Below are 18776 nucleotides of genomic sequence, written 5' to 3'. Positions count from 1 at the left end.
CCAGTCCTCAGCCTCTATCTATCTAGTCCTTTATGCTGCTTTGTTTGGTGTTTGATGAGTCTCAAACGATATTAGGAAATACCAGACAGAGGCAAGAAGGAGGGAGGGAGGGAGCAAGGAAGGCAGGGAGGAAGAAAGGGAGGGAGGGAGGGAGGCAGGAAGGCAGGGAGGAATAAAGGGAGGTTGGGAGGGAAAAATTGAGGGGAAGTTAGGCATAAGTGAGAAACACTCCACTTCAATCTGCCTCACTTCTGGGTAGTTCCACGAAATGAGTTACTTTTGCGTCGCTGATATTTTAAGTAGTAATTGTGCACCAACATTGAATTTTAAAAGCCTATTATATATATACAAAAAAGTGCCCTTTAATATAGACCACATGGAGATTTCAATCAGATTTTTTATATGAATAAAGACTTGCTTTAGTGACAAAATTCCACATTATGACATGTCCCTCCATGCACCTTATGTGACTTCTAGGAAGATTTGAACCCCAACATTTCTCCAAGTTTTCACCATCATTGTAAACCCCTCAATGACAAAGTCATTTCTGAAGATTATTGTATATTTATTGTGATGAGTGAATTATCTGTCTGTCCCTAATTTTAAGGGCAAGCCTCCCACCAGGCACAGATGTCAATTCAAAATCTATTCCATGTTGGTTCAACGTAATTTCATTGAAATTATGTGGTAAAAACGTTGATTGAACAGTGTGTGCCCAGTGGGCTGTTACATAAACTGAACTCTTGTTTTAATATGATGAAACTATTCCTTTTTAAATATTTATTTTTTAAGGAACATTTAACATCTTATAGTCAAATCATTGTGCTCTTTATGACCGAATGCTACAACTAAGTGAAAAAAACACTTCTCAAAAGGCACTGAATTGTTGGACTCTTCTGTTCATTGAATTGGATATTGTGTGCAGCCCAGAGCCCAGCCAAGGCTGCCTGCTAGTTTTTAGCTCCATGTAATTACTTGATCCAGGCTGCTGCTCTCACCGAGTCAATTCGATTAGGTATGCTCTGCTGGGACAGCTCAGTTGCCCATCCCGGCTGTCACTCACTCCCCTGAGGAGCAGAGAGCAGAGAGAGCCCTCCATGCCTGCTGGAGCCCTAGGAACAGCTAGCTGGTCATGTGGGCACCAGGCCCTCAGAGAGAAGCCATACCTGGCCCTGAGAGGTGCACCTGCCTCGCCTGGCCTCACCTGGCATTGCCTGAGCTTCATTCACTCAACTCACATATTCCCACTCCCACTCCAGGTGAGAGGCCACAACAGTCACAGCCAGCAAGATGATGCATCACACCGACATTAACAAAGACCTACAGTACAGGGAAATGCATAGTTTTGTTTTAGAGAAAATATTTTCTCCCCAACACCATTGGGAATTTTAAAACAAACATCACATACTGTTCTGTATGTAGATGGGCACAAGAAATCCAAACAGTGGAACGACTCCAATAGAAAACCTGAGTGGTTCTATAACATATGGCAAAATGACATCTGCAGCTTGTGAGATGAGTCTGGGGTTAAATCTTGATATCACAAGGGTAATATTGTCGTTTGACAGGTGCGCTATATTGAGCTAGTCAATCTTGAATAATTCAACAAAGACATCCAACTGTGCTGTGTTATCTTTAGATTCCAGTGGGGGATGTAGCTACTGTCTCACATGTAGAGCTGTAATAAGACACAACCAATGGTTGCTCCCAAGAAAGAGTCTTACTCATTGTATTATCATTCATGAGAACATTTTGGTCCCGTGTGTAACGACGGGACCAAAAAGTCGTGACACCGTGAGATAGGACTTGTACACTGTCAACATCCTGATCAACAAATACAGAACCTGTGCTCACCATTTACAATTTCCCAAATTACAGGACATTGTTATAGTATACATGTCCTGTAGCCTAGCCTTGGACTTCAGGCTTCTCACGTAAAGTCAACAAGACAGGATTTGGAAGGATGATCATGCAAGACTACCTGTACCTAGCCTATTCATTAGTCCTAAACATGCCAGTAAAAGCTCTTGAAGAGCTCCTTTCCTGTCACAGCCTTGGTTCACTTTTATGTAATATTGATATAAAATTCACTGTAGTGCTGAGCGATTAGTGCTTTTTTAGATTGGTTCAGTTTTGGTTTGATCATTTTTTCACGGTTTTGGATTTCGGTTTTGGATTTCGGTTTCAATGCACTATGCGTTGTGTGGCTTGAGTGCTGTAACACAGAATTAAGCAATAAATAAAAATCCCATGATGGTAGTGACTGCCCTTGACTGCTTATCACTTTGTCAGGATGGTGTAGTGCCGGCAGAGCAGATTATAATGAACAGGTGCACTTTTAATATATTTCCAAAAAACGAGAGCACCACATGAATCAAACGCGCTCAAAAAACGGAACATAAAAGTAGAGCGCGTAAACTAACACCACCTAACATGAAAACAATTACACACAAAACATGGGAAACAGAGGGTTAAATACAAGTAGCTTAATTGGGGAAATGAAAACCAGGTGTGTATGGAAACAAAACACGACAAATGGATATACGAAAAATGGAGAGGCGATGGCTAGAAAGCCGGTGAAAATCACGCAGCAGTTCAGGATCCAAAACATCTGCAACCGGAACCCAGCACCTCTCCTCCGGCCCGTACCCCTCCCACTCCACGAGGTACTGAAGGACCCTCACCCGACGCCTCGAATCCAGGATGGAACGAACGATGTACGCCGGGGCCCCCTCAATGTCCAAAGAGGGCGGAGGGACCTCCCGCACCTCAGATTCCTGGAGCGGACAAGCCACCACCGGCCTGAGGAGAGACACATGGAACGAGGGGTTAATACAATAATCAGAGGGAAGCTGTAATCTATAACATACCTCGTTCACCCTCCTCAGGACTTTAAATGGCCCCACAAACCGCGGACCCAGCTTCCGGCAGGGCAGGCGGAGGGGCAGGTTACCAGTCGAGAGCCAGACCCGGTCCCCCGGTGCGAACACCGGAGTCTCACTGCGGTGACGGTCCGCGCTGACTTTCTGGCGACGCACGGCTCGCTGGAGATGGACACGGGTGGCCTCCCATGTCTCCTCCGCGCGCCTAAACCAGTCGTCCACCGCAGGAGTCTCCGACTGACCCTGATGCCACTGTGCCAGAACCGGCTGATACCCCAATACGCACTGATAGGGGGAGATGTTAGTGGAGGAGTGGCGATGCGAGTTCTGTGCCATCTCGGCCCAGTGCACAAACGCTGCTGACTCCCCCGGCCGTTCCTGGCAATAGAACCGCAGAAACCTGCCCTGGGAACCTGGTCTGTAAGACAGGGTAAACACAAAACGGGTAAAGAACATGGCCCACCTTGCCTGACGAGAATTCAGTCTCCTTGCTGCCCGGATGTACTCCAAGTTGCGGTGGTCAGTCCAGATGAGAAAAGGGTGTTTAGCCCCCTCAAGCCAATGTCTCCACACTTTCAACGCCTTAACCACAGCCAACAATTCCCTTGTCCCCCACATCATAGTTATTCTCCGCTGGGCTGAGATTCTTCGAGAAGAAAGCACAGGGGCGGAGTTTTGGTGGCGTGCCCGAGCGCTGTGAGAGCACGGCTCCTATCCCAGCCTCGGACGCGTTCACCTCCACTATGAATTCCAAAGAGGGATCCCGGATGGGCCAGCACTGGAGCCGAAGTAAACAGAGTTCTTAGTTTCCCAAAAGCCCTGACCGCCTCAGCCGACCACCGCAACCTTACAGGACCCCCCTTCCGCAGCGAGGTAATGGGCGCAGCAACCTGGCCAAAACCCCGGATAAAACTCCGGTAGTACTTGGCAAACCCTAAAAATCGCTGCACCTCCTTTACCGTGGTGGGAGTGGGCCAATTACGCACGGCTGCAATGCGGTCACTCTCCATCTCCACCCCTGATGTGGAAATGCGATACCCTAGGAAGGAGACGACCTGCTGAAAGAACAAGCATTTCTCAGCCTTGATGTACAGGTCATGCTCCAACAGTCGTCCAAGTACCTTGCGCACCAAGGACACATGCTCGGCACGTGTAGTGGAGTAAATCAGAATGTCATCGATATACACCACTACACCCTGCCCGTGCAGGTCCCTGAAAATCTTGTCTACAAAGGATTGGAAAACTGATGGAACATTCATCAACCCGTACAGCATGACTAGGTACTCATAATGTCCTGTGGTGGTACTGAACGCTGTCTTCCACTCGTCTCCCTCCCGGATACGCACCAGGTTATACGCACTCCTGAGATCCAGTTTCGTGAAGAAGCACGCTCCATGCATTGACTCAATCGCCGTAGCGATAAGAGGTAGCGGGTAACTATATTTCACCGTGATTTGATTGAGACCTCTATAGTCAATGCCGGGCGTAAACCTCCATCCTTTAAACAAAAAAGAAACTTGAGGAGGCGGGTGAAGTAGAGGGTCGAATTTACCCCTGACGCAGGGATTCAGAGACATATGTATCCATAGCCACTGTCTCCGCTTGCAACAGGGGACACGTGACTCCTGGGAAGCGCAGCGTCTGCCAGGAGATTTATCACACAATCCCCCCGTCCATGAGGTGGTAATTTAGTCACCTTTTTACAGAAGGCGAGAGCCAAATTGGCATATTCTTGGGGAATGTGCACGGTGGAGACCTGGTCTGGACTTTCCACCGTGGTAGCACCAACGGCAACCCCTACACACCTCCCTGAGCACTCTCGCAACCACCCCGTGAGAGCCCTCTGTTGCCAGGAAATTGTGGGGTTATGCAGTGCCAACCAAGGAAGGCCTAATACCACAGGAGAGTCAATGAGAAAGAGACTGATTCTCTCCTCATGACTCCCCTGCATAACCGTGGCCAAGGAAATGGTGGCCTCCTTGATTAGCCCGGACCCTAATGGTCGACTATCTAGAGCGTGTACCGGGAAGGGTCTAACTATGGGAAAAATAAGGATCCCTAACCTAATGGCTAATGCTCTGTCAAAAAAATTCCCAGCTGCGCCTGAATCGACGAGCGCCTTATGCTGTGAATGTGGGGAAAACTCAGGGAAACAAACAGGCACAAACAGTTGMTCAACAGAGGACTCTGGATGAGTGTGATGCAAACTCACCTGAGGTGACGCCAGAGTGCCCTGCCTGTTGCCTCGACTCCCAGAGGAACCAACATGGCACCGACCGGCATCTGCTGCCACAGATGGCGCACGTGATGGCTCGTCCTCCAGTCTCCCTATGAGCAGCCCCTCCTAACTCCATGGGCACCGGAGCAGGAGTGCTGGATGATGGAACCGACAGAGCCCCCTCTGGACGTCCGCGGGTAACCAGCAGGTTATCCAACCGGATGGACAAATCCACCAGTTGGTCGAAGGAAATGGTGGCATCCCTGCAGGCCAGCTCACGTCGGACGTCCTCTCGTAGGCTGCATCAATAATGGTCGATGAGGGTCCTGTCGTGGTCCGGAATTCCAGGGCAAAGTCCTGGGCGCTCCTCGTCCCCTGTCTCAGATGGAAGAGCCTCTCCCCCGCCGATCTGCCCTCAGGTGGATGGTCGAAGACGGCCCTGAAGCGACGGGTGAACTTCTCGAAGTGGTCTGGCGCCGCAACTCCTTCTCTCCACACGGTGTTTGCCCACTCCAACGCTCTTCCTGTGAGGCAGGAGACGAGAGCGGCCACTCTCTCCCCTCCTGAGGGAGCTGGGTGCACAGTGGCCAGGTATAGGTCCAGTTGTAACAAGAATCCCTGGCACTGTGCTGCTGTTCCATCATACTCCCTAGGAAGGGAGAGACGTATCCCACTGGAACTCTCTCCGGATGGAGATAACACCGGTTGTACTGGTCGAGGCACTGGAGAGACTTCCTGTCTCTCCCAGCGGTCCATGGTCTGGACAACGCGATCCATCATGGCACCAAGATGTTGTAACATGGCCGAATGTTTCTGGACGCGCTCCTCGACTCCTCTAACCGGGGAAACCTGCTCCTGCTGACTCCATTGAAGGTGTGTAATTCTGTCAGGATGGTGTATTGGATGCGAAGTCAAGTGCAGGAGAGCAGATTATAATGAACAGGCACACTTTTAATATAGTTCCAAAAAATGAGCGCACTACATGAATCAAACACGCTCAAAAAACGGAACATAAAAGTAGAGCGCGTAAACTAACACCACCTAACATGAAAACAAATGCTGGGAAACAGAGGGTTAAATACAAGTAGCTTAATTGGGGAAATGAAAACCAGGTGTGTATGGAAACAAGACAAGACAAATGGATATACGAAAAATGGAGCGGCGATGGCTAGAAAGCCAGTGATGTCGATCGCCGAGCGCCGCCCGGACAAGGAGTGGGGCTGACTTCGGCAGAAGTCGTGACACACTTACTAACTATAATTTCTTTAATAATAAATATTTGTTTTATTTGATTACTTTATTAGTTAATTACAAGTCATCATCTCATACATGTAGAGCTGATGCCTATGCTGTCTGACAAAATCACAATTTTAGTAGTTCTTCAAAGTAAACAAGGCGTACCTTTATGACTACTGAATACTAACTATCAATCACTTAGATCAAGTATTTTCAGGCTCTCAAAGCAACTGCTTTCTATCCCTCTCGATCATGCATTCTCTCTTCWCTTTTTGTCAGCTCCACACATACCCGGATAAGTTTAAGCGGGCGCACAATAGATTATGGTCATTGTAGTCATTGTCATTACCATGTTTTCTTTTGCTAAACTATGTAGAATATTTGCCAGTTGGAAACTACAACTCCCTACTACATCTCACAGTTCATGCTTCATCCGATTTATCTGTACAGAAACTGCACATTGAGCTTACAGAAGAAAAAAAATAACAAAATGGAATGAAAATAATTGAAAAGTTGGTCAATTGGTCAATTAAAAAACTAAAAATAACCAACATTTCAGTTAATCGTACAGCACTAATTTGTTGCATTCACAGGTCCAGAGAAAAGAGTCGGAAAGGGAAAGGTATTATGGTGAGACTGACCTCACATCTCAATGAGAACATTTTACTTTTCACTGTTGCACTCTATAGCCCGACAAACGGGGTCAATGTAAAAAGAGCCAATCATTTTTTTGGTATTTTCTGCCCCAAAATGTGATAGTGGTGTCACTATGAGGTCACGCTCATGCCCCTGAAAAAGTCTTAGCTTATGGAGATTACACAGATCTCCTGACAAAGCAACCCTTGGAGTGGGAACGGAGATGTGACTGTGAAGATTACCACAGGGCCAGCCACAGCACAGATGAGAATGATCCAATCTGAGCATCAGGCAGAGAAAGCGCTTTGAAAAGTGTCCTTCATTCATCCGTTCCCTGCGATATCAAACATTTCTCACAGGCTTTGGAGGAGTAAATCCATTGGCAGAACTATAAATAGATTTTAAAGTCATTAATATGATAGATTATATAATGGCATCCCTGCTGATTGCATGTACTGTAAGTAGAACAAGGTTCAGGTTAAGCTAAAACATAAATGTACCCTAGACACTGATCTTGCAAAATGATAACATTATAATTAACACTTGACTGACAACTAAAACTATGAGTTGCCTCTCCTGCCTATGACCACTACAACATAGACATGATCCATGAAACCACATCATTTGTAATTGTCAAACAGATAACTAAATTCACAATTCCTGAGCGCTCACTGCCAACTAATCAAGACACAGACAGCCATAAATCATCACTCTGGAAACAGACATGCTGAGTTTGAGAATAATCATATTTCATGCTCAATATTTACTCACTTCCCATGTAGATCTGTAAGGTACTGTCCTGGTGTGTAAAGATACAGAGATGATGGTTCTCTGTAGCTCAGTTGGTAAAGCATGGCACTTGCAATGCCAGGATAGTGTGTTTGATTCCCAGGATAACCCATATTTAAAATGTAAGTTGCTTTGGATAAAAGTGTCTGCTAAATGCCATATATTATTATGTACATTTCGTAGCTTGGTTTGGCATTCATACTCTTCACAGGGCACTTAATCCTGATATTACTCTAATCAGAACAGCAGCTTTCAGGACCTTGTGTGTGTGTGTGTGTGTGGTGTGTGTGTGTGTGTGTGTGTGTGTGTGTGTGTGTGTGTGTGTGTTGTGTGTGTGTGTGTGTGTGTGTGTGTGTGTGTGTGTGTGTGTGTGTGTGTGTGTGTGTGTGTGTGTGTGTGCGCATGTATGTATGCATGTATGTATGCATGTATGCACATGCTGTGGCTGCCAATACTGTCATAGACTCCCCTCCTGCCTGGAATGTCAGTGAGAAGGCACATGGGAAATTGATCTACCATACACAGATATTACTATTCTACCAGGATGGGCACATGGGTGATGTGGGTAAGTAGATATTGTGCAACTATTCGGGATAGTTGCACAAAATGTGAGAGTTCGGAGAGAGGTTGAAGCCATGCGGTTGAGACAGAATTAAAGTGATTTGATTAGAGAAGTGTCGATGGCAGCTAATTCAAATCAGTGCACTAGATCTGGGAGGGCCATTCGCGGATCTTTCCCTAACTGCCTCTATGACACTAATTTACAGATATAAGAATGTTTGTTATAATACTGAGGCTGACAGCAGAATACTCCTTGTAGAATGACCCGCCACTATGTTGAACAGCAGAGAAAACCCCCTAAATTATATTTTTTCAACTTGAAATTTGATTACTTTTCCTAGAGTGACAACATTGAAAAGTGAAACATCGCCTTTGTTCATATTTCCATGAAAGCTGTACACCACCAGGGTACAAAGATTGTCTTAGGGTCATTTTTGCCCCAGCAGTTATAAAATCATTTACACACCACAAAAACACACACACCACACACACACACACACACACCACACACACACACACACACACACACACACACACACACACACACACACACACACACACACCACACACACACACACACACACACACACACACACACACACACACACACACACCACACACACACACACACCACAACACACAGAGAAAATGTAGATTATGTGTGCTACTGATTGAACTCAGACAAAACTAAAACTTTATTGTGCATGTGCAGCATTTCCCCTCCACGACCCCACACATGACTCAAGTTCACAGATAAAAACATTTTAAATTCAGACAAAATAAACAAAACTTCAGGCAAAATAAACATTTCTTGAAAGCATTGTTTACTAATGGGGAATGCAGTCAGAAGCTATAAAGGTGCTGCAGATGACAGTCCCCCCAGTTCTCTCTTTGCTGAAGCCATGAGTGCACATTTCAGTCCCCAACAGGTCGTAGATCTGATTTTTTCAGATGTCCAGGAGGAACAAGAGAACAATGAATTAGGAGAGGAAGAGGCATCTGAAGAAGAAGATGGGGAAGAGTATAACCCAGAGCACGATGCATCATCTTCAGATGAAGAAGCTGAAAGAGAGACATTTTTGTCAACTTGTCACCATATGACAACCAGAGCAGGATGGCAGCACAAAATGTCATAAGGATGACCCCAGGGCCCACAAGACATGCAGTTGCCCATGCCTAGGACATGCCTCAACATTCTACATGTTCATCACACCAGCCATCGAAAAAATAATCCTGGAGATGACACATTTTGAGGGTTTCCGTAAATATGGAGACAACTGGAAAAGTTTGGATGAGATTGACCTGCGTGCCTACATAGGACTGCTAATCTTAGCGGGTGTGTAGAGGTCCCGAGGCAAGGCTACATGTAGTCTCTGGGATGCAGAGAGTGGAAGGGTGATTTCTGTGCCACGATGCCACTGAAAGTCTTTCACACTTTCTCAAGAATGCTACGATTTGATAACCGTGAGTCAAGACATGCAAGACGTGTGAGAGACGAACTGGTGGCCATAAGAGAGGTCTGGGAGAAGTGGGTGGAGCGTCTGTTATACCTCTACAACCCTGGGCCTGAAGTAACAGTGGATGAGCAACGGGTTCCATTCAGAGTGTCACGTTCGTCGTTTGGATGAAGAGAGGACCAAGGCTCAGCGTGATAACAATACATCTTCTATTTATTATAACGAAGACGAAGAACACTTAAACAAACTATACAAAAACAACAAACGAACGTGAAGCTATAATTACAATAAGTGCAGACACAGGCAACTTACATATAGACAAACCTAAACAACGAAACACATAACATAGACTACACCCACCCAGCTCACGTCCTGACCAACTAAACAAAGACTAAACAAAGGAAAATAAGGTCAGGAACGGCGTTGAGCCGGCTTCATGGCTTCCTGGCTCAATGCCCACTCTAGCCCGGCCGATACGAGGAGCTGGGATGTACCACACCGGGCTATGCACACGTACAGGAGACACCGTGCGCTCTTCCGCATAACACGGTGTCTGCCCGTACTCTCGCTCTCCACGGTAAGCCCAGGAAGTTGGCGCAGGTCTCCTACCTGACTTCGCCACACTCCCCTTTAGTCCCCCCCCCCCCCCAAGACATTTTTGGGGGCTGACTCTCAGGCTTCCAGCCTCGCTTCCGTGCTGACTCCTCATACCACCGCCTCTCGGCTTTAGCTGCCTTACCACGCTGCTTGGTCCTTTTGTGGTGGGTGATTCTGAAACGACTTTCTTCCTGGGATGAAGGAGAGGACCAAAACGCAGCGCGGCTAGTGTTCAACATGTTTAATAAAGAATAATAACGTGAACACTACAAGCTACAAAACAATAAATGTGAAAAMCGAAAACAGTCCTATCTGGTGCAGAACACAAAGACAGAAACAATCACCCACCAACCAACAGTGCAAACAGGCTACCTTAATATGGTTCCCAATCAGAGACAACGTAAAACCCCTGCCTCTGATTGAGAACCATATCAGGCCAATTAGACAAACCTAAACAACGAAACACATAACATAGACTACACCCACCCAGCTCACGTCCTGATCAACTAAACAAAGACTAAACAAAGGAAAATAAGGTCAGGAACGTGACACAGAGGTACATTTTTATTTTCATATCTGTAATTGTTATGATTTTTATGAATAATGATGACTAAATGATGTATACATTTAACGTAGAACTATAACTAACAGAATTCTACCCTGTCACTGTATGATTGTATGAAATKTATTAGAATCATAAATCTAAATCTGATGTGTGTAGTTCTAGTCAGAATTAGAACAAGGACTTTTTGTTCCTTTTTAGTATGTAAGCAGGGTGCAAGTGTGAAACAAATGATAAGAAGAGCTATCGACAGACAAGCTGTACTACTGTGTTCCTTACAGGACATTCTGTCCCCACCCAGGGAGGGGAGAGATTTTGGGCTTGTAGTAAATTGTATAACAGGTGGCAGACAATGTATGAGTAGGAGAAGACTTGTGAACTATATTGTCATTGTTTCTGAGAGGAGGAGGGACATGTATGATGAAATGTGAGGTATATAAACCAATGTACAGAAAATGATAAGCAGAGCTCTCGTAAATAAACATGCTGACTATGGTAGACTGGCCTCTGTCTGTTTCATTTTAATAAGAACCTTACAAATTCTTAGTAACAGACAGAGTATTTTAATTGAAGTTCAGTTTATGAACATTGAGAACAAAATTCTCATAACAGTAATGTAAGTGATTTTCACTGTTAATTTTATTATGTATTGCTCCAATATCATTGATTTATGTGATTGTTTTCTGTGACACTGATACTAATTACTGATAGTAATCTATTTTGTCAAAAGGTCGCTGTCCTTTCCGGCAGTATATGCCCAGCAAGCCAGAAAAGTATGGCATCAAGATATGGGTGGCCTGTGACGCACAATCCAGCTACGCTTGGAAGATGCAAGTCTACTGTAACGACTCCCACCGAAGGTGGCTCCCCTTCCTGTTCGGGTGGCGCTCGGCGGTCGTCGTCACCGGCCTACTAGCTGCTACTGACTTTTCCTCCCCCTCCCTTTTTGTTTAGTGGTTACACCTGTTTGTGGTTAGGGTGATTAGTGGGGCTTTATTACCCAGCAGCCCGGCCTGCTGGGTGTGCGGGATTGTTTTGTGTACAGGTAGTACATGCTTGTGTGTCACGGTTCGTGTACGTTGTGTCTTGTTATTTCGTGTTCTCATTTATGTGGTGGAGCATTACATTTAGAGTGGCGTCGTGTTCACCCGTGTAGGGAAATAAATTGGAACGCTACTCTGAACTCTTTGTCTCCTGCGTCTGACTCCTTCCTCCACTACACCCCGGGCATTACATCTACACAGGGAAGCCGACCAGTGGAGGTCCGGAGAAGAACCAGGGGATGCGGGTTGTGCTTGACATGACAGATGGACTGAGGGGGCACAATGTCACGTGTGACAATTTCTTCACCACTTATGAACTCAGCAAGCAGCTCCTGAAGAGGAAGATCACCATGGTTGGCACAGTTAGAAAGAACAAGCCTGAGCTCCCCCTGCACTCCTCGCAAAAAGGGGGAGAGAGGCCTTCTCATCAAAGTTTGCCTTCAACCCCACCACCACTCTAGTTTCTTACCTCCCAAAGAGGAACAAAAATGTGGTCCTCCTGAGCACACTGCACAAAACGTCTGAGATCAGTGATCATGAGGACAGGAAGCCACCATCATCCTGGACTACAACCACAAAGGAGGCGTGGACAACCTGGACAAGGTGATTGGAACTTACAGCTGCAGGAGGATGACTACCTGCTGGCCCCTGGTCATCTTCCATAACATAATTTAGGTGTCCTCATACAATGCCTTTGTGATWTGGAACAAAATCAACCATACCTATATGCCTGACAAGGGGAACAAGAGGAGGGTTTTCCTGGAGCAGCTGGGAAAGGTACTTGTAACCGCACACATTCAAAGAAGGGAGCGCCTCTCCTGCACAGCACCCTCTGCAGTGCTTGTGAAAGCTGTTCAATGGGCAAAATCTTGTCCTGATCCACCTGAGGCTGCAGCTGGGGCAGGCAAGAGGAGATGCCAATTCTGCCCCCCAAAGAAGGACTGTAAAACAAATACTATGTGCTGCACATGTGAGAAATACATCTGCAAAGCCCATGCACACACACTTGCATACTGTCCTACATGTGCTAATAAGAGTTGATTGATTTTTGTTCTTCACATTTTTGTTTTGTATCTATTATCTTATTTTATTCTTATTTATTGTTGTTGAGAAGACTAGCATTTTGTTGATGAATTCCTCATTGTACAGTGTATAAGAATATATCACTATGTTGCCAAAAAAGTTCAAGACTGTTATTGTTTCCCTTCAAAACTACTTTCTGCACATTTCTGCTACTTTCTTAAGCTATACAAGTGCTATCTCTTGCTAAAACATTTATGTTTACACTCATGCAGTACCTTTAGCAATAATAATAATAATAATAATTAACCTCTACGTTAGTAAGGAAAACAATTATGACAGGTGTGTTGTAATAGAAACGAGTGCTGTACACTGATTAAATGCATGTCTTTCTGCATTGTGAAGAGGGAAAACCCAGATACAGTATTCACAAAGTTTGTGATGAATGACAGGTTGTTTCTTCATGCAAAATAGACTTGGGGTTTAAAATTCAATTAAGCTACTTTATTTTAGGGGTTTAGTGAAGGCGGGTCATTTTTGACCCATAGGACAAGGGGAGTATACAGAATGTTAAGACTAAAGGAGGACAGAACACAGGGATATAGCTTTCAGTATTGGCCTGCTGCAGAGCTCCTTGTCCTTTCATTTGAACTCCATATGTACAGTGCATTCGGAAAGTATTCAGGCCCCTTGACTTTTTCCACATTTTCTTGTTTTTTCCCCTCATCAATCTACACACAATACCCCACATTGACGAAGCAAAAACAGGTTTTTCAAAAACAKTTTTTTTGAAATGATTGCAAATGTATTAATAATAAAAAACTGAAAGAACACATTTACATAAGTATTCAGACCCTTTACTCCTGGGCGCTCTGGAGCAGGTTTTCATCAAGGATCTCTTTGTACTTTGCTCCATTCATATTTCCCTCGATCCTGACTAGTCTCCCATTCCCTGCCGTTGAAAAACATGCCAGGTTTCCTCCAGACGTGATGCTTGGCATTCAGGCCAAAGTGTTCAATCTTGGTTTCATCAGACCAGAGAATCTTGTTTGTCATGGTTCGAGAGTCCTTTAGGTGCCTTTAGGTGCCTCCAAGCGGGCTGTCATATACCTTTTACTGAGGATGTGGCATCCGTCTGGCTATCCTACCATACAGGCCTGACTGGTGGAGTGCTACAGAGATGTTTGTGCTTCTGGAAGGTTCTCCCATCTCCGCAGAGGATCTCTGGAGCTTTGTGACCATTGGGTTCTTGGTCACCTCCCTGACCAAGGCCCTTCTCCTCCAATTGCTCAGTTTGGCCGGGCGGTCAGCTCTAGGAAGAGTCTTGGTGTTCCAAACTTCTTCCATTGAAGAATGATGGAGGCCACTGTGTTCTTGGGGACCTTCAATGCTGCAGAAATGTTTTGGTACCCTTCCCCAGATCTGTGCATCAAAACACAATCCTGTCTCGGAGCTCTACGGACARTTCCTTCGACCTCATGGCTTGATTTTTGCTCTGACAAGCACTGTCAACTGTGGGACCTTATATAGACAGGTGTGCCTTTCCAAATAATGTCCAATCAATTGAATGTACCAGAGGTGGACTCCAATCAAGTTGTAGAAACATCTCAGGGATGATCAATTGAAACAGGATGCACCTGACCTCAATTTCGAGTCTCATAGCAAAGGGTATGAATACTTATGCAAATACTTGTATTTATGTTTTTTATTTGTAATAGTTTAGCAAAAATGTATAAAAATATGTTTTCACTTTGTCATTATAGGGTATTGTGTGTAGGTTGATGAGGAATAAAAWAAAAAAAATGTAATCCATTTTATCATAAGGCTGTAACATAACAAAATGTGGAAAAAGGGACGGCGTCTGAATACTTTCCGAATGCACTGTATATCATCTATTGTTCATTACCATGGAGATTGTGTTAAAGTGACTGTTTGTTTCTCATTCCCCATTGTTGGCCATGAGAAGATGATGGCCCTGATGAGCTCCATGGTGATTGTTAATAAACTGTGGGCGAAACAATTGGATGAAGGGAACTGCTAAAGACCTTGTTCATAACATGAGGGTCTCTGGAGGGCCAGAGGGCTCTATTGATGCTGTTCTGTGTCTGAATAAAGAGAAAAGCACTTCACATGAGTACAAATACACAAGCACTTCAGCATGTAGTGGTTTGTGCATTAGATTATCTCATAATTATCTGTTTGTCACTTCAAAACCGCTACAGCATGGTCCCAAACTATTACTTGCTCACGCATGCGCACATACGCACAAATACACACACACAAATGCACATATGCATGTACAAATGCTCGCATGCAAATGCACATTCGCACAAATACACGCACGCATGCACAAACGCACAAATGTACACAACCGTTCAAAAGTTTGAGGTCACTTACAAATGTCCCTGTTTTTGAAAGAAAAGCACGTCTATTAAAATAACATCAAACTGATCATAAATACAGTGTAGACATTGTTCATGTTGTAAATGACTATTGTAGCTGGAAACGGCTGATTTTTTATGGAATATCTACATAGGCGTACAGAGGCCCATTATCAGCAACCATCACTCCTGTGTTCCAATGGCACATTGTGTTAGCTAATCCAAGTTTATAATTTCAAAAGGCTAATTGATCATTAGAAAAACCTTTTGCAATTATGTTAGCACAGCTGAAAACTGTTGTTCTGATTAAAGAAGCAACAAAACTGGCCTTCTTTAGACTAATTGAGTATCTGGAGCATCAGAATTTGTGGGTTCGATTACAGGCTCAAAATAGCCAGAAACAAAGACCTTTCTTCTGAAACTTGTTCTTGTTCTGTTCTTGTTCTGGGAAATGAAGTTTATTCCATGCGAAAAATTGCCAAGAAACTGAAGATCTCATACAACGCTGTGTACTACTCCCTTCACAGAACAGCGCAAACTGTCTCTAACCAGAATAGAAAGAGGAGTGKGAGGCCCCGGTGCACAACTGAGCAAGAGGACAAGTACATTTGAGTGTCTAGTTTGAGGCACAGACACCTCACAAGTCCTCAACTGCAGCTTCATTAAATAGTAYCCGCATAACACTGTCTCAACGTCAACAGCGAAGAGGCGACTCCGGGATGCTGGCCATCTAGGCAGAGTAGCAAAGAAAAAGCCATATCTCAGACTGGCCAATGAAAATAAAAGATTAAGATGGGCAAAAGAACACAGACACTAGACAGAGGAACTCTGCCTAGAAGGCCAGCATCCCGGAATCGCCTCTTCACTGTTGACGTTGAGACTGGTGTTTCACCGTCTAGTTTTGATTTAGATTTGGTTGAGTTGTCAAGTAATGTGAATTCAACAAAACATTTCACATCATTGGATTTAGGTTAAACGTTGGGTGAAGAAAATATGAAATTCCCATATGTTGATGACTTTTTGCAAATCCAAACAGATTTCCACATTGATTCAGCATCATCACATAGATTTTTTGTTGTTGAAATGACCTGGGAACATTGTTGATTCAACCAGTTTTTGCCCAGTGGGAAAGCCCCTACTCAATCAATAACATTACAGAGAAAAGGCTTTCTATTTGAAAACACATTGTAGGCTAGAGTATGTTAGACAACCTAATTCAATCAAAGATACCTCTTTAGAATCCACAGGTTTTAGCAATCATTTAGCATGGGGCAGAAATCTGTAAACCTTGACATTAATGAGTGTTTGTTTACATTCAATCAAACAGAAATGCTCCTTGGAAAAAAAGTTTAAAAAATTGGTCCACATAGCTTTAGGTTAGTATTTCACAGCTTTATCTTTTAAAGGAGGATGACACACTCCTACACTGATGTGAAACACCAGTCTCCTATTTTCCTCTCCCATCAATATTTCAGAGAAGTTAATGTTGACTAGGTGAGACAGGATGTCTGTTTCTCTAAAACCAGGCCACTATGCATTTATAAAGAGGACTGTGTGGGAAGTGTTGGAACAGAATCACCAATGTTAGAAATTCAGCACACTGTGAGACTACCATCAATTGACATTATATTTACAGAGAGATATTCTAAAACCCTTTGAGTAATCACCTTTAGTGCTCCTAATCCAGACGTTGCGCTGAGATGAAATAATGCTAATTCCTCTCTCAGAACAGTGGGACTAGAAGAGCTAGCCTACTGTTTCCTTTTCATGATTAATTCATTAGATTGTTTTCAGCAGTTTAGTCACTGCWGGCTGCTACCCATCTCAATCAAAGCATTGAAGCAGTGGCAACACTCTTAGAAAAAAGCTGTCCCCATAGGAGAACCCTTTTTGGTTCCTCGTAGAGCCCTTTATGGAAAGGGTTCTACAAGAAAACCAAGAGATTTCTACCTAGAACCAAAAGGGTTCTACGTGGAACCAAAAAAGGTTATTCAGAGGGTTCTCCTATGGGGATAGCCGAAGAACCTTTTTAGGTTCTAGATAGCACCTTTTTGTCTAAGAGTGTAAAGACAGAAGTGGCAGCGGTCCAAGCAGAGGAGATATATTCAAAGACAGGGACTGACATTGCCGCCTGTGTCATGGAAACCACAGCCATCTCCACATCAGCCACCTACCTGACTGGTTTTAATGGCCAGTGGAAAATAAACGATCTAACATGGGCGGTACATAACTCAATGATGGACAAATGACTCTGGTTATGGTGGAGATAATGACGGAGAGGTGGTTTCAAAAACCACACAATATGTTTAATATCTGGGTTTTTGAAAACTCCTTTTGCAGGGTTTCCTTTACATGCTCCCACGTCCTTCTCCCTCTCTTCACCAAAAAGTCCAGTTGTCTACAGTCTAATTAGCAGACTACAACTCACAGCAGTCCCAGCTAGCACATAGCGTTCTGAGAACCATTTACTTCTTAGAGCTTGGTGAGAGCGAAGTTGTCCTATGGTTATTTTGCATACAACCTTCCCACAACAATCTGGGAATGGTGCAGGATACCCAGCTAGCATATAACGTTGTGAGAACCATATGTTTCTTAGGTGGGAATTTCAGTACTTCAGCGTAACGTTTCCTACAGATTTCCCCTTGGTTCTATTTAAAGTCATGTTCTCAAATTGTTCCCGAGAACGTTTAGAAACAAAGTTCTTCTGTGGGAATTTCAGTACTTCAGAATAACGCTTTCTACAGGTTTCCCCATGGTTCTATTTAAAGTGATGTTCTCAAATTATTCCAAGAATGTTAAGAAACAACATTCTTCTGTGGGACTTTCAGCATAACGTTTTCTGCAGGTTTTCTATTTAAAGTCATGTTCTCAGAACTTTAAGAAAACTTTCCATAAAAACCACAAGAAAACATTAGTAACCTTCAAAGAAAGTTCAAAGAATGTTATTTAAAAACATATACATTCCTTTCTTTTGTTAAGTTATCATTTTAACTGAAAGTCATTTTGAAACACATTCTCAGAACAATATTTAATTACCTTCAAAATTACTTTGAATTTCCGTTCTCAGAACGTTAATAAAACCTCCCAGGAAAATATTCAGAGAACCATAGTAAAACCTCCCTGCAACCTAAAAATGTATGCTCCCAGAACAGGTTACATTTTCCCTTCCATTCTCAGAAAGTTTAAAAACATTCCTTTTTACTAGTCAGGAAACGTATGGCTTCGTTCCCAGAACCAACGGGGAACCAAAAACGTACGTTCCCACAAATTCCAAGGAACCAAATGCACTAGCTGGGGTGTGATCAAATGAAACATCCAGTGAAGAGTACAGTGCACCACTATGTAACATTGAACATTTGCAGCAGACTTGTGTTTCTTGAGGACATGCAAGGTG

Source organism: Salvelinus sp. IW2-2015, linkage group LG26, assembly GCF_002910315.2.
Source record: "Salvelinus sp. IW2-2015 linkage group LG26, ASM291031v2, whole genome shotgun sequence".
Classification (NCBI taxonomy): domain Eukaryota; kingdom Metazoa; phylum Chordata; class Actinopteri; order Salmoniformes; family Salmonidae; genus Salvelinus; species Salvelinus sp. IW2-2015.
This window is presented reverse-complemented; position numbering follows the sequence as displayed.